Raw genomic sequence first — 17,697 nt, 5'->3', positions numbered from 1 at the left:
ATCTCTTTTGTGAACTGCACCAGTCCCTCCTGCAGCAAAGCACCCCCACAACATGATGCTGCCACCCCCGTGCTTCACGGTTGGGATGGTGTTCTTCGGCTTGCAAGCCTCCCCCTTTTCCTCCAAACATAACGATGGTCAATATGGCCAAACAGCTCTATTTTTGTTTCATCAGACCAGAGGACATTTCTCCAAAAAGTATGATCTTTGTCCCAATGTGCATTTGCAAACCGTTGACTGGCTTTTTTATGGAGGATTTGGAGCAGTAGATTCTTCCTTGCTGAGCGACCTTTCAGGTTGTCGATATAGGACTCGTTTTACTGTGGATATAGACACTTTTGTACTTGTTTCCTCCAGCATCTTCACAAGGTCCTTTGCTGTTGATCTGGGATTGATTGATTGATTCGCACCAAACTATGTTCATCTCTAGGACACAGAACGTGTCTCCTTCCTGAGCGGTATGACGGCTGCGTGGTCCCATGGTGTTTATACCTGTGTGCTATTGTTTGTACAGATGAACGTGGTACCTTCAGGCGTTTGGAAATTGCTCCCAAGGCTGAACCAGACTTGTGGAGGTCTACAATTCTTTTTCTGAGGTCTTGGCTGATTTCTTTTGATTTTCCCATGATGTCAAGCAAAGAGGCACTGAGTTTGAAGGTATGCCTTGAAATAATAATAATAATAATAATATATCCCATTTAGCAGACGCTTTTGTCCAAAGCGACTTACAAGTCGGCTGGGGCCACTACTTTTACATATGGGTGGTCCCAGCGGGAATCGAACCCACGATGCTTGGCGTTGCAAGCGCCATGCTCTACCGACTGAGCCACACAGGACCCCAATACATCCACAGGTACATCTCCAATTGACTCAAATGATGTCTATTAGCTCAAATGATGTCTATTATCAGAAGCTTCTAAAGCCCTGACATAATCTTCTGGAATTTTCCAAGCTGTTTAAAGGCACGGTCAACTTAGTGTATGTAAACGTCTGACCCACTGGAATTGTGATACAGTGAATTATAAGTGAACTAATCTGTCTGTAAACAATTGTTGGAAAAATGAATTGCGTCGTGCACAAAGTAGTTTTTCAGTTAGTTGTCCTAACCGACTTGCCAAAACTATAGTTTGTGAACAAGACATTTGTGGAGTGGTTAAAAAAATGAGTTTCAATGACTCCAACCTAAGTGTATGTGAACTTCCGACTTCAACTGTCGATACCTTTTGTTAGAAGAAATACTACATTTCCTTGACATAGTGATTGTGAAAGTAAAAAAATTCAACATTTAGTAGCTTTTACATTTGTATTAATTTGTAAACATTTGAAGAATTTTCTTTTCACTTTGACATAATTAAGTATTTTATGTAGATAATTGACAAAAAATGTATATTTAATTCCCACTTTGTAATTGTCAGGATTTGGCCAGGGTTGTTCCGGGTTTTGGTCACTAGATGCCCCCATTGTGCTTTTTGACCTTATGTTTTTTCCCTTGTTCCCCATTATTATTTGCACCTGTGCCTCGTTTTCCCCTGATTGTATTTAAACCCTTAGTTTCCCTCAGTTCTGTGCTCTGTGTTTGTATGTTAGCACCCAGCCCTAGTGTTCTGTGTATTCTTGTCGATTCCGGTGGATGCTCTTGTGGAACTCTGTTTTTGTTTTTGAGTATCTCTTAAGGCTTTTTTGTGCTATTCCTACCACCTTTTGGATTTACCATTTTTGTATTGAAGGACTTCTCCTTTTTACTTTATTAAATACACCGTCTTAAGTACTGCTGTGTCTGCCTCATCTTCTGGGTTCTGCTGACTATTCGTGGCTCAGTTGGTTAAGTGACTGTTTCTCACTCCGGAGACCCAGGTTCGTAACCGGGTCCTGACAGAAACACAGAGCCATAAATGAACCCAGAGGCAGCCAGTTCCCAGGACCTTTTTGCCATGCTGTCCCACCACCAGGAGACTGTCCAACGCCACGAAGCCGCCCTGGTTCAGCAAGAGGCCTTAATGGCTAGACATCCTGGGCTACTGCTGTGTGGGATGCCCATAGTTCCTGCTGTGCCAGCTACTCTGCCTTTGCTGAGGAATTCAAACGAGTGTTTCAAGGCCCAAGCAGTGATTCTGACTCAGCCAAACAGCTCCTGACTCTCCACCAAGGTTGGCGCAGCGTGACGGACTATGCCATCCAGTTCCGCACGGTGGCAGCAGCAAGTGGCTGGAACAACGAGGCGCTCACGGTGTGCTTTCTGAAAGGCCTTTCCGACACTATCCAAGATGAACTGGCCACTCGGGAACCACCGGACAATCTCGAGTCCCTGATCAAGTTGGCCTCACGCATTGACCAGCGTCTGAGAGAGAGAGAACTCAACCGTAGACCTCTAGCCCCTATCAGTCCCAGCTCCGAGTCCCCACCTTTATCCTCGCTGGCTCCATCGGAACCCATGCAGATTGGACGCATCTCCCAGGCTGAGAGAGACCGCCGGATGAGGGAGCGACGCTGTCTATATTGCGGCAAACCGGGCCATTTCCGTTCCACGTGTCCCGGGCTCCAGGGAAACGCTCTGTCCCGTACAGACCGGGGGGAACTGTAACGGGAAACATAACCTCCTCCCATCCGTCCAACTCCCGTCTGCTCATTCCAGTCACCCTCTCCTGGGACAAGCTTCACCTTCAAGCCTTGGTAGACTCTGGAGCCGCAGGTAACTTCATGGATGGTGTCTGTGCGAATGAGAATGGCGTTCCCTCTGAACCTCTAAGTGAACCCATGAGGGTCACTACATTGGATGGAAGCCCTTTGGGATCTGGACTTGTCACTCATGTCACTACCTCCTTGCGACTTTCAGTTTCACAACACCAGGAATTGATGAACTTTCATTTGATCTCCTGTTCCGAGTTCCCTCTCGTCCTTGGATACCCCTGGCTTCACAGCCATAACCCTCACATCGACTGGTCTGTGGGCACTATCAAGCAGTGGGGTCCTACGTGCCAAGCTACTTGTATTTTCCAGAATTCCCGAGTTCTACTCCCGAGTCTTTAGAATCCATCGACCTGACCCGAGTTCCCGAGTGTTACCATGACCTCAAACTGGTGTTTAGCAAACAGAGGGCCACCATGCTACCACCCCATAGACCTTACGATTGCCCCATCGACCTGTTTCCGGGCACTTGCCCTCCCAGGGGTCGGATCTTTTCCCTATCTCCACCCGAACGAGCTGCTATGGATACCTACATCAAGGACGCTCTGGAAGCAGGCCTCATGCGTCCATCCACCTCCCGGCGGGAGCAGGGTTTTTCTTTGTGGCCAAGAAAGACGGTGGATTACGTCCTTGCATCGACTACCGGGGACTCAATGCCATAACCGTCCGTAACCGTTACCCGCTACCCCTTATGGCCACAGCCTTCGAGCTGCTCCAGGAAGCAGTTGTTTTCACTAAGCTTGACCTGCGGAACGCATACCATCTTGTGCGGATCAGACCTGGTGACGAGTGGAAGACCGCTTTCAACACGCCTACTGGTCACTATGAATACTTGGTGATGCCCTTCGGCCTGACCAACGCCCCAGCGGTGTTCCAAGCGCTCATAAACGATGTGCTTAGGGATATGCTTAACATATTTGTGTTCGTTTACTTGGATGACATCCTCATCTTTTCGAGCTCCCTTCAAGAACACACTAAGCATGTCAGACAAGTACTCAAACGCCTCCTGGACAGCCATCTGTACGTTAAGCCGGAAAAATGTGAATTCCATTCATCCCGAGTACAATTCCTGGGATTTGTAGTGGAACCCGGTCGAGTCCAAATGGACCCCAGGAAGGTAGGGGCGGTAGCGGATTGGCCCACCCCCAAATCCGTTAAGGAAGTTCAGCGTTTCCTGGGCTTCACAAACTTTTACCGCAAGTTCATCAAGAACTTCAGCTTGGTGGCAGCCCCTCTCTCAGCTTTAACCAAGGGTGGCAATGCAAGGTTTTTGTGGGGAAGAGAAGCTGAGACGGCCTTCCAAGGACTCAAGCAGCGCGTTCTCTCTGCTCCCATCCTGATACTACCGACTACGGATGAACCATTTGTGGTGGAGGTAGACGCATCAGAGGTTGGTGTTGGAGCTGTCCTGTCTCAGAGGGGTGAAGACAAGAAGCTTCATCCGTGCGCTTTCTTCTCACACCGGATTACCCCGACTGAGAGGAACTACGATGTGGGGGATCGTGAACTCCTAGCGGTTAAGATGGCATTGAAGGAATGGAGACACTGGCTCGAGGGGGCTTCTCACCCGTTTCAAGTGCTTACGGACCACAAAAATCTGGAGTATATCCAGCAGGCGAAGCGGTTGAACTCTAGACAAGCTAGATGGTCTCTTTTCTTCAATCGATTCCAGTTTATCCTCACCTATCGGCCCGGGTCGAAGAATCTCAAACCGGATGCCCTGTCCCGAGTCTACGCTCCTGCCATTCGAGATGACACGGACATGCCTGTCCTTCCTGCTGCTAAGATTGTGGCTCCGATCTCGTGGCAAGTTGAGAATACCGTGAGACGTGCTCAAGCTAGCGAACCGGACCCGAAAGGAGGTCCTGCCAATCGGTTGTTTGTCCCCAAGGCAGTGAGGACTCAGGTCCTTCTGTGGGGGCACTCCTCTCGCCTCACCTGTCATCCGGGCGTAGGTCGCACCTTGGAGTTCATCCAGCGTAAGTTCTGGTGGCCTACCATAAGAGAAGACGTTGCCACTTTCGTCAATGCCTGTCCCGTGTGCTGCCAGGGCAAATCTTCTCACCTCCGCCCTCAAGGACTCCTTCACCCTTTACCTGTTCCCCACAGACCCTGGTCCCATATCTCATTGGACTTTATTACTGGACTTCCTCCATCCCATGGCAATACTACTATCCTAGTCATAATCGACAGGTTTTCAAAGGCGGCCAGGTTCGTCCCTCTGACTAAGTTACCTTCTGCCAAGGAAACGGCTGAGTTGGTAATTAATCATGTGTTCCGAGTCTTCGGCATTCCTCAAGATATGGTTTCTGACAGAGGTCCCCAGTTCGCCTCAAGGTTTTGGAAGGCCTTCTGCCAACTCATGGGGGCTTCTGCCAGTCTATCTTCAGGGTACCATCCGGAGTCCAACGGCCAAACAGAGAGGATGAATCAAGAGCTGGAAACCACCCTCCGATGTATGACTCGTGACAACCCGTCCACATGGTCATCCTTTATTGTTTGGGCCGAATACGCGCACAACACCTTGCGCTCCTCCTCCACTGGTATGTCCCCGCACGAGTGTCAGTTTGGCTATGCTCCTCCATTGTTCCCGGACCAGGAGGCAGAAGTCAGAGTGCCTTCAGCCTTGAAGTTCGTCAGACGCTGTCGGCTTATGTGGAGGAAGACCCGTCTTAATCTTATGCGTTCCTCACAGAGGTACCAACAACAAGCCAACAGACGTCGCCGTCCCGGGCCTACCCTGCGCCCCGGCCAGAGAGTCTGGCTCTCCACAAGAGACTTACCTCTACGGGTGGAGTCTCGCAAGCTGTCCCAAAAATACATCGGTCCCTTCAAGGTTGCCAGGAGAGTTAACCCAGTTTCTTATCGCCTACACTTACCCAGATCCCTTAAGATTAATCCCACATTTCACATTTCATTGTTAAAACCTGTTGTTTTTTCTCCCCTTGTCCCGGCAGACAGACCTCCCCCTCCGCCTCGTGTCATTGGAGGCCAGCCGGCTTATACCGTCCATCGGATACTGGATTCCCGCCGGGTGCAGCGGTCCTGGCAGTATCTGGTGGACTGGGAAGGCTACGGTCCCGAGGAGCGCTCCTGGGTTCCTGCCAAAGACATCCTGGACCCTGACCTCATTCGTCAGTTCAGGGCCCTCCACCCTGAGAGAGCTGGTAGGAACGTCAGGAGCCGTTCCTAGGGGGATTCTGTCAGGATTTGGCCAGGGTTGTTCCGGGTTTTGGTCACTAGATGCCCCCATTGTGCTTTTTGACCTTATGTTTTTTCCCTTGTTCCCCATTATTATTTGCACCTGTGCCTCTTTTCCCCTGATTGTATTTAAACCCTTAGTTTCCCTCAGTTCTGTGCTCTGTGTTTGTATGTTAGCACCCAGCCCTAGTGTTCTGTGTATTCTTGTCGATTCCGGTGGATGCTCTTGTGGAACTCTGTTTTTGTTTTTGAGTATCTCTTAAGGCTTTTTTGTGCTATTCCTACCACCTTTTGGATTTACCATTTTTGTATTGAAGGACTTCTCCTTTTTACTTTATTAAATACACCGTCTTAAGTACTGCTGTGTCTGCCTCATCTTCTGGGTTCTGCTGACTATTCGTGGCTCAGTTGGTTAAGTGACTGTTTCTCACTCCGGAGACCCAGGTTCGTAACCGGGTCCTGACAGTAATGCAACAAAATGTAAGAAATTCAAGGGCGGTGAATACTTATGATACCCACTGTATAGCATGCAGCAAATCTCTGATTTTACTGAGTCCACAGTAGGGTATCTTGAGAGAGGAGGCTTGCCTCTCTAATCCTCAAATAATACATTCAAAAAATAATCTCTAAAGGCACGCAAAGCGATCATGGGTGGGTTGACCATCTGGCAGTTCTGGCAAATGCCAGATGAAACATATTTTTGTTGGGTGGACTGTTCAAAATTGACAAAGATAAAAATTTAAATCACAAAAGAAAGGGACATGGCCAGTTGCCCACTGGCCTATTAAGATGTTTTTTTTTTATGATTCTCTTTTGTCTTCATAATTTATTTAAGCATTTGCCTCATCAGTGGGCAGCAGATGACCCCCTTCTATCAAAATGAGCCGGCCTGGTTTTCTGATTGAGCAAGGGGTCAGGCAAGAATTCACCTTCAAAGTCAAACACACATCAGCAAAGAAACCTGCTGAGACTCATCAATCGGCCCAGAACAGGGATCATAAAAAACAGAAAGGTGGTGCTAAAAAGAGACAACAAAAAAAAGGCTCTTGAGACTGACGCTGCTAAACGTGTAAAATGAACCAACTTATTTTCTAAAAGTTCTGGTCTGAGAAATGATGTAGGCACATTGACAGATCAGATGATGCTACAGAAGACAGTGCAGTCGAGGCAGGGAGAAAACAAAGACACACACTGACACCGATTTAACCTACTGCTGCCAATTCATATTTTGTCTGTATATCATATTAAATAGTAGTTTTATTATCACTTAGGCCTAATTATGGAAGGGGGGATTCGGAGGAACAGATATGACAGGTATCAACTTGCAATAGCCTTAAAAGTTGTTAGATTGGCTTTTATAACACATAAGCTAATAGCCATCAAGCTAATCAAATCAACTTTTATTGGTCACATACACATGTTTAGCACATGTTATTGCGGGTGTAGCAAAATGCTTGTAAATAGTCATTTAAAACACGAAACACTGGATTAATCCATAATAGCTAAATAATCCTCTGTGAAAGGTCAATTCAGGGACTCTCTGTGTATTTAAATTGTTTTATCAATGTTTATTCTCTCCTGAATCTGAGTCTTCAGCCAGCGAATGGGTCTTAATTTATGAGCTGTAGTAACAAGTGACTCTGGTGTCGAATTACATTACATAGCCACCGCCACTGGGGGCTGGAAAGTCCCGCCTATTTCCTGCAGAAGGCCTGTCACTTCTTGGCAGAAAGATACGCATAAGCTGCTCTGTCAAATGAAGCAGATGCTGGAAATCTATCAGCATCCACATAAAGTACTCCTGGCATCGTTCTATGAGAAACACGGAAGGTTTTATATTGAATCCAATAGAAGAAAACAGAGAGAGCGGGAGAGAGAGATACTTATACTCCCAAAACATTAAGGAACTGCAGTCTCTCTCTCTCTCCTTTTCTTTTTATGTTTTCTGTAACTCATCCATTAGTGAATGAATAAACACATCTATTAGACAAAGAAGAAAATCACTGAATAAATGCCTTGTAGATGACCATTGGTAGTTGTGTGTCTGTAACTTTCTCACTCATCATTATTCATGATTCATTCAGGACTATCAGGAATCATGGTAGCATCCACATTAATGTAGAAGTGTTTAGAGACATATTCTATTCTTATTTACAGTAAAAGTGACTCCAAAATGACACAATACATTATTTACCATTAATTTCTATTGGGCACAAAATAATCTGAAACACAACCAAAGCAAACAGCAAATGCATCCAACAGGTTTGTAGAGTCACAAGCTTGATGTAATTATTGCATGCTAGGAATATTGGACCAAATACTAAACTTTTGACTACTTTAATACATACAGTGCCTTGCGAAAGTATTCGGCCCCCTTGAACTTTGCGACCTTTTGCCACATTTCAGGCTTCAAACATAAAGATAAAAAAATGTATTTTTTTGTGAAGAATCAACAACAAGTGGGACACAATCATGAAGTGGAAAGACATTTATTGGATATTTCAAACTTTTTTTAACAAATCAAAAACTGAAAAATTGGGTGTGCAAAATTATTCAGCCCCTTTACTTTCAGTGCAGCAAACTCTCTCCAGAAGTTAAGTGAGGATCTCTGAATGATCCAATGTTGACCTAAATGACTAATGATGATAAATACAATCCACCTGTGTGTAATCAAGTCTCCATATAAATACACCTTTTGGTGAACCTGGCCACCCCATCACAAAGGTTCTTGTAGTCAACAAACCAGGGCGACTGAAACGGGTATGGCCAGGGCAGATTGTGAAGGAGTTCTGGAATGGGCTGCCCCCGCTGCCCAGGAACAGGCAACATGAGTACCTCAATGGTGAGGGCTTGTAAGATGTCCCAGGGGAGGAGCAGGAGTCCTGTCCACCCCTGTTCAGCCAGAAACTGTGAAGCCACTAGGGAATCAGGAAACTCAGGGCTAAGATACTCTTGACCTCCTGGCGCTATAGACTTAAGACCTAGTAGGGCAAAAGGTGAAGTGTCTCCTACGAAAGGACACTGAACACCTCGGTCAGGAGGGTCCCCCATGGGGACATCAGGAGGGTTCCCCACAGAGTCTCCCAAGGCTGAAACTAGCAGGAAACAGTTTGGAGGGGCTAGCAAGAACCCCAGGGCTGAGACCGGCAGGTTCCACCAGACAGGGACTGACAGGGCCTGGACAACAGATATTGACCAAGCCACTGCAGCAGAGACTGGAGGGGGCTCCCAGGGAGGAGCAGGGAGACGTCTTTGGAGAGCAAGTAGGCTGTATGCTGAAGGTAGGAGTAGACAGATCCCACCAGAGAGGTTTGAGTGGCAGGGCTGGTCATGGCGCCTTCAGCAACTACAGACAGGGCTCCCGCATTATGGACCAACTGACATCCAGTGGTGTCAGCTGGAGTAGGTGTAGGGTTCTCCCTCAGGATGAACTCTGGTATCTCCTCCGTCCCTGAAGAAGGCTGTAGATCTTCCTGCTCGCGAATAGGCAAGGAGGTAAGGCTAAATCTTGGGTCCAGAACAGGGGTCGGCAGAACCTCTGTCACTGGAGATGGCACAACTGTGGGAACCAGTTGAGACTCCGTGACAGGAGCTGGTTGAAGCACAGCTGTGGGAGTAGCGAGCTGAAGCTCCATGGCAGGAGCCAGTGTAGTAGGCCCCACTACTAACTTGAGCTCCAAAGCTGTAGCACCACTGTGAGGGACTCCACAGCATGGGTCAGATCCAAGACCGGGGCTAATGTTGACGCTGATACAGAATGACGCTGTGTCTCAAGCATTTAAGGCTCCCGAGTGGCGCAGCGGTCTAAGGCACTGCAGTCCCTGGTTCGAATCCAGGCTGCATCACATCCGGCCGTGGGCGGTGCACAATTGGCCCAGCGTCGTCCGGGTTTGGCTGGGGTAGGGCATCATTGTAAATAAGAATTTGTTCTTAACTGACTTGCCTAGTTAAATAAAGGTTCAATTTAAAAAAAATCTGGCATTAATGAGCTGGATGATGTCATCAACTTCTTTGTCAGCTTGGTGGCACAGGTTCTTGCACTCCCCCTCTGACGCCTTTCAGTTGTAAGAGGAGAGAACTATTGAAGGACTGGCTGAGATGCTCAGGTGACAACTGGCAGTGTCCATCAAGTAAGTACTGCGACGGTGGTCACATGGACTGTAGGAACCTTCCATCTTCTGGACTGCTTCAATGAGCACATCAATCTCGTCACACTGGCTGTGTAAACGCAGTGAGACCTTTCCGGTTGTCACTGGCGATTCATGCTCAGGTCGACGCTGATCCCGGTGATCTTTGGTTGAGGTCAGATGCTGATCCTGAGGATCTGGTCGAGGTTCGACGCTGATCTTGCCGATCTCTGGTCGAGGTTAGCCTGAGGTGGGAACTCAGTGAATTAGTAACTAATAAAAAGGCTGAGGCTTTGTTCTTTATTCTGCTGATCACTCTGGGTGGTGACTTGGACCGGTGATGAGTTGTTGAAGGGGAAGACGGCCACTTTGACTGCTCAAGAAAACCCTCTAATTGCTCTCCCTCGTAGGAGTGGTATGTGGATGTGTGTGGTAGTCTGTGCCTTGACTTGTAGCCTTCGCCCAATTTTCAAGATATTGTGGCAGGTGAGCTGGTCGTTGCGGACGGACCACATCTTGTGGAGAATCTTCTCTGTTAACTGTCATTCTTGGGCTTCAGCAGTTATCTGGATCCAGCTCGAAAGGACCATGAAAAATAATGGTTGCTACTGGCCTTAATGCAGACTGTCATCTTTAATTCCAGAGTATTCTCATCCATATCATGTGAATCGTTTACAAATTACAGCACTTTTTGTACAAATGTACTTAAACAGTATGAAAAATAGGGGTAGGATTAGGGTTGTAGAGAATCGAAGGACCATGAATGTAATAAGAAACCTTATGTGCTGGCTAAAGCACTTTAACCTCATAGTCAATGTATAATTTCAAATGCAAAGTGCTGGAGTACAGAGCCAAAACATCAACAAACGAGTCACTGTCCCAATAATTACAGAGGGCACTGTAAATACCTGTGTGAATAACTAGCTCACTAACACTTACATATGTGGGAGTAATGATTAATAAATGGTGAACAAATGGTTTGTAAATGTGTTATAAATAGTTTATTATGGTTTTGGGCTCAGTACTGTCAGTGTGGTCCCCTGGTCTTCTTGTTACAGTGATGCTAGGCTTAGCAGCACAGACAGCTCAGCTGCTACTGCAGCAGTCAAGTGCAGTGGAGGTAGGAAAGAGAGAGAGACACACACATGTACTACCAGTTGGTATTCATATTTTAGCTCTATATTATATATGTAATAGTAATTAACCCTTAGGATTGGGGGACACATGTAAGAAAGTCAGGCACTTTTATAAGGTAAAGTGAGCCAATGGTCATCTATTAGGCATGTATTCAGTCATTTTGTTCTTGATCATCTAAATGTGTTTATTCATTCAGGCAGTGTGGTCCGATGGTCTTCTGGTAACAGTGCTGTGGGAAAGGATGCTAGGCTTAGCAGAGACAGCTCACAGGTGGGTGCAGTGGAGGTAGGAAGAAAACAGAGAGACACAAATGTACTGCCAGTTCCTTAACCCTGGGACAGTCTGTGGTTAGAGCGTTGGACTAGTAATCGGAAGGTTGCAAGTTCAAAACCCCGAGCTGACACGGTACAACTCTGTCGTTCTGCCCCTGAACAGGCAGTTAACCCACAGTTCCTAGGCTATCATTGAAAATAAGAATTTGTTCTTAACTGACTTGCCTAGTTAAATAAAGGTAAAAAATAAAGGTAAAAAAAACAAAACAACATGTTGACACTATATGTACTGCCAGACAGATTCCTCTCTCTGTCTGTCTCTCTCTATCTCTCCATCCTCTCTCTCTCCTATTATCGCTCCTCTCTCTCCCATTTATATCTCTCCCCCTCTCTCTTTCTCTGTCTCTCTCTGTCTCTCGCTCTCTCTCTCTCTGTCTCTCTCTCTCTCCTATTATCTCCTATTATCTCTCCTCTCTCTCCCATTTATATCTCTCCCCTCTCTCTTATTATCTCTCCTCTCTCTCCCCTCTCTCCCCTCTCTCTCTCTCCCATTTATATCTCTCCCCCTCTCTCTCTCTGTCTCTCTCTCTGTCTCTCTCTCTCTCTCTCTCTCTCTGTCTCTCTCTGTCTCTCTCTCTCTCCTATTATCTCTCCTCTCTCTCCCATTTATATCTCTCTCTCCCCTCTCTCTGTCTCTCTCTCTCTTATTATCTCTCCTCTCTCTCCCCTCTCTCTCTCTCCCATTCTCTCTCTCTTTCGCTCTCTTTCTCTCAGGAAGCGTGCAGCTGATGCTCCAGAGCAGCAGCTGGGTTAAACTCTAGGACACACTGACGCCGAGGGGTCCAGGGACACAGTGAGTAAACTGATTTTCTTTTCACAAATCATGTTGTATATGTTTGTTCATTCTTTGTATTTATTTATCCTTTATTTATAGAGGTTGTCTCATTTAGGAGTGTTTTCAAATGACATATTTACTTGTGGAGCTGGATGAGAAGTTGCTGGATGAGAAGTGGACAGGACGATTGCACAGCACTGAGTTGACCAATTAAGCCGAATATACTTAAGTAGTATTTCTCTACCATTACTCCACCTCTATTTGTAATCACATGCAAAGAAAAGAGTATTACTAAGGCCAGACATACTTCAATACTGCAAATTCTTACGTAAAATTTCACAGCGTTGTTAATTATGGAACACTCAAATGTGTTTTTCTGATGTGACCTACGCAATTTGAAACATTTGTGTTGATACTGATAGTAATCCCTTGGCAAATCTGTATTCGTCTCTAGTGTTCACTGAGCTGAGTGTCAAGGTCTTCCCCTCCTCATCCAGACACTACTCCTGGGACTGCTTGGCTGGCGTAGTAAGACACCAGGTGTGTTAGGAGAGTGGATGACCTCAGTGTGTGTGTGGGGGTGAAGGTGTGAGGGGGTGGGTTGTGCCATCTCTCCCTATATGATCTTAATGCTGCATTAACATATTTTCAAAAGCTCAGTGAAGTCTTCACTAATCTTTTGTGAAAGACTCTTCTCAATTGCTTAGTGGAGACAGTGATAGCAAATGTTTACCCAGGCTAATAGCTGTGCACACGTTCAATGAAAGCAGCTTTTCTCCCAGTCATTTGCTTTAAACCTATTTATTTGAATAAGCCATCATAACCAATCACTCCAGAGTTGACAGGGGTTACATTGTGATAGGAAGCTTTATACTGTATATTAGGGGCGAAAGGTATCCTCGAGGTTAGAGCGCTGGGCCAGTTACCAAAAGATTGCTGATCGGAATACCAGATCCGAAAATGCACAAAACTCTGCTGCTGTGCCCTTGAGCAAGAAGGTTAACCCTAATTGCGCCAGCCACGCTGTAAATGATGACCGCACTGCCTGCCCGAGTCTCAGTGGGAGTATGGATATGCAAGAAATATATTTCCATGACACACTTGTGTGTAATAGGACAAATATAAGCACCCCCAAATGATTGTATTTGTACAGCTAACCTAGAGAGCTTGACAGAGAATACTAGCACTCATGTAACAGGCTTAACTGTATGGCTACTTGCTTAATTAACTCTATAGCGTCCTTACCGGCACTTGCTATCAGATCCTCTGTCTCACAAACCCGCGACCACCCTCTTGACAATGTTTTAGCCAGCCGCACCATCTAAAAGCTAGTATTTCTTTGGCTTGGGAGTGGACATTTCCAGCTTTGTTACGGTCGCACAGCAGAATGTACACTGTCAATTTCTCTAGAAGGAAAGACTCATTCATGTTTATATTATCAACTCAGTCTTATTCCACAACCCTTGATCTGAGTGTTCGAATAGATTAAATGTGTGAAACAACTGGTGGTCCCAGAGACTGGGATGAGAAACAGCACCTCCACTATGAACACTGGGTACCAGAGACGGAGATAGTTTGGGGGTTTGATGAATGTAAAACCCTCTCCTTATCACTCAGATCATGTAGGGTTGCAAAATTCTGGTACATTAACAAACATTCCCAGGTGTTCCAGAAATTCAGGTAATGTAATAGGATATGTGAGATCAGACATTTAGAATATCTCTGATGTGGTTGTTCTAAGAAACCTTACTGAAGGAGGAACAAGGATAAGCCGAGCTGAAGGGTGCTTTGTTGTACGTACGTACACACAACACAACACAACCCCCTGATTAAGACCCTATAGGCTTTCTGAGGATCAAAGGAACCACAGACTACAAATGCTCCCTGGCAACCATCTTTAATCTGACTGACTATCACGGCTCAGGGTAAGACCCAGATGCAGACACAGGAGGCGGATAGTACACGGGAACACGCTGGTAGGACTTGACGGGACAAGACAAACTGGCAACAGACAAACAGAAACCACAGGTATAAATACACATTAGGTAATGGGAGACACCTGTTGGGGGTTGGAGACAATCACAAGATAGATGAATCAGATCAGGGTTTGACAGTACCCCCCTCCGCCTCTAGGGGCGCCACCTGGTGTCCTACCCTGGGACATGTCCTACCCTGGGACTTGACGACCGGGGTGTCGATGGCAGACGTCTGCAATGAGGACTGGGTCCAGAATATTCCTGGCAGGGACCCAACACCCAACGCCATAACCCTCCCAGTCAACCAGGTACTGGAATCCCCTGCCTCGAGGTCGAACACTCAGTAGGCGCCTCACCATGTACACCGGATGGCACCAGAAGGCAAACAGCAGAGAGGCTAAGGACCTTAGAGATGGGGAAAGGGCCGATAAAACGGAGGGAAAGTCTGCGGGACATCACCTGGATGGGCAGATCCAGAGTGGAAAGCCATACCCTGTGCCCAAAATGATGGCGGTCCTCCTGTCATCGATACCTGGAGGTGGTCTTGAGAAGAGTAGCCTGGGCTCTCTTCCAGGTATGACGACAGCAATGGACGAACATCTGGGCAGAAGGTATGCTGACCTCTTCCTCTTGCTCCGGGAAGAGCGGGGGCTGATATCCCAGGGAACACTAAGAAGGCGAGAGACCAGTAGTAGAACAGGGAAGGGTGTTGCGGGCATATAAACCCACACTAGTTGCTGACCATGTGGTTGTATTGGTGGAGACAAGGCAACGAAGTGTCGTCTCCAGGTCCCGATTGGCTCGCTCCGACAAGGCAACGAAGTGTCATCTCCAGGTCCTGATTGGCTCGCTCCGACTGGCCATTAGACTGGAGATGAAAACCAGAGGACAGGCTGGCCGACGACCCAATGAGGGTGCAGAATGCCTTCCAGAAACGGGATGAGAACTGAGGACCGTGATTGGAGACCATGTCGACCGGAAGTCCATGGATCCGGAAGATGTGCTGCACCATGAGCTGGGGCCGTCTCCTTAGCTGAGGGCAACTTAGGAAGGGGGATAAAATGGGAAACCTATCCACCACCATAAGGATGGTTATGTTGCCATGTGACGGAGGGAGACCCGTGGCGAAGTCCAAGGATATATAGGACCAGGCGTGGTGAGGAACAGGGAGAAGTTGAAGGAGGCCAGCCGAAGCTTGTGTCGGAGTCTTGTTCTGCGCACACAAAGTGCAGACCAGCAATGAAAACGGAGACGTCAGGAACCTTGGTGGCCCACCAAAAACATTGTCGGACGAAAGCCAAGGTCCGACGGGAGCCAGGATGACACGTGAGTCTCGAGGAATGTGCCCATTCCAGGACTGGAGCATGGGCAGAGTCCGTGACAAACATCCGGTTGGGTGGCTCCCCTTCCTTTGGACCCCGGGTGGTAGGAGGTAGTGAAACGAGTGAATAACAGGGCACTGCCTGGATTTGAGGTGTGGCGATATTTCAGGTTCTTATGGTCCATCCCCACCAATAATTGATGTTCCTCCCCTTCTAACCAGTGCCATTCACTCCTACAACACCATCTTAACTGTGAGTAATTCACGATTTCCCACGTCATAGTTCCTCTCAGCAGGGATAAGACGATGGGAAAGGAAAGCGCAGGGATTCAGCTTCTGGTTCTGGGCAGAACGCTGGGACATGACAGCCCCCACTTTGACGTCCGAGGTGTCAACCTCCACCACGAGCTGACGGGACGGGTCCGGATGTATTAAAATGGGAGCTGTAGTGAATCGCTGCTTGAAGTCTGAAAACGCCCGGTCAACTGCTGGAGACCATATGAACAAAATCTTGGGAGAGGTGAGTGCAGAGAGGGGGGATGCAAGGGTGCTGTAACCCCGGACTGGCTCTTGAGCTTACCGGGAATAAATGAGGATGTTGTCGAGGTAGACAAACAAATCGGTTCAACATGTAACGGAGTACATCATTGACCAGGACCTGGAACACTGCGGGAGTGTTTGTCAGTCCGAACAGCATCACCAGGTACTCGTAGTGCCCGCTAGCCATGTTAAAGGCTGTCTTCCACTCGTCTCCTTCCGGTATCCGAACCAGATGGTAGGCGTTCCAAAGGTCCAACTTGGAGAAGATGACCGCCCCCTGGAAATGCTCAAAAGCCGAGGAGCTAAATGGTAGCGGGTAATGGGAGACACCTGGTGAGGGTTGGAGACAATCACAAGACAGGTGAAACAGATCAGGGTGTGACATTGACTGTGATGGGATTATATTGTATGTTCTTTATATCCCCTGGCCAGCCGGAACCCTTTATGGTTAGAGTCAGGCCATGTACATAAAGAGATCAGAATGCATTAAAGATGAGTCTTATGGAGGCCATGTACAGAAAGAGAGAGAGGAGCCAGGTCCTAGAGTGATTCAGTGCACCTCTTCCAGGACTCCCAGAAAAAAACTGTGGCAATGTCGTCACTCCGCCCACCTTCCTTCTATCCCATGAAAATGCTGAACTCCTTGCTTCTGTCCAATGAAAATTGCTGAACACCTTTCTTCTGTCCAATGAAAACCATGAAGCTGTGTCAACCAGAAAGTAGCCTACTTGCAATAGTACTAACCTTTCCTTAGAGTTTCCTTTACCTCAGATAGTCAAGCCATTTTTACATTAGCAGTCACAAAGTGCTTTACAGTAACCTGGCCCAGACCCCAAAGAGCAAAGCAGAAGTGAAAGCACAGTGGCCAGGGAAAACTTCCTAGAAGAAAGAAGCCTAGAGAGGAACTCGGCTCAGAGGGTTGGTCTTTGATGAGCCATCAGTATGTTACCACCCTGGCAGTGTCTGTACTGCTCCTCGTAGCCTCCTAGAAAGACCAACAGGTCCACCATGTGGGTCAACACATCACCACCCAGGGAGTCAAAGTAGCCATCACCAAGGTTGCATTTCCTGTGACAAATTCTTAGGTGTTTACATAAAAATGTAATCGGATGTGCAAGTGACTTTGTCCCACATCATACTTCCAGGTCCTGTCCCCTCATCTTTTGAATGGCTTGACGATTATATCATCACATTTGTGCCAGATGCCTTTTAGGACATTTTTGCTCATTGAAAACCATTTAAAAAAACCTACAAAAGTAAAAAACTACAAGGCTATTTCATTGAAAACTACGCATCACTTTCATACCGTAACTCGGCACCCAAAACCAAATCAGCTACTAATGTCAAGGCAAAAGACAATATGACTGTGGATATACAAAAAACATTGTGAAATACACTTCTCACATCAGCTGAGCAGACTTTTCACTCCGTTTGTTATATGAAATAACTAGAACAACATAATGTAGATCCAGGCATTCAGCAAAGCAAGCAGAAACCAGTTCACTTCCTCCATCTGTCCATCCCGGTGTACAGCTGCAGTGGTAGGAAGTCAACATCTGGAACAGGGCAGCTAAAGCCCCATAGCAGGGTCACTGCCTTTCCT

This window comes from Oncorhynchus masou, chromosome 21 (assembly GCF_036934945.1).
Source record: "Oncorhynchus masou masou isolate Uvic2021 chromosome 21, UVic_Omas_1.1, whole genome shotgun sequence".
Lineage (NCBI taxonomy): Eukaryota > Metazoa > Chordata > Actinopteri > Salmoniformes > Salmonidae > Oncorhynchus > Oncorhynchus masou.
This window is presented reverse-complemented; position numbering follows the sequence as displayed.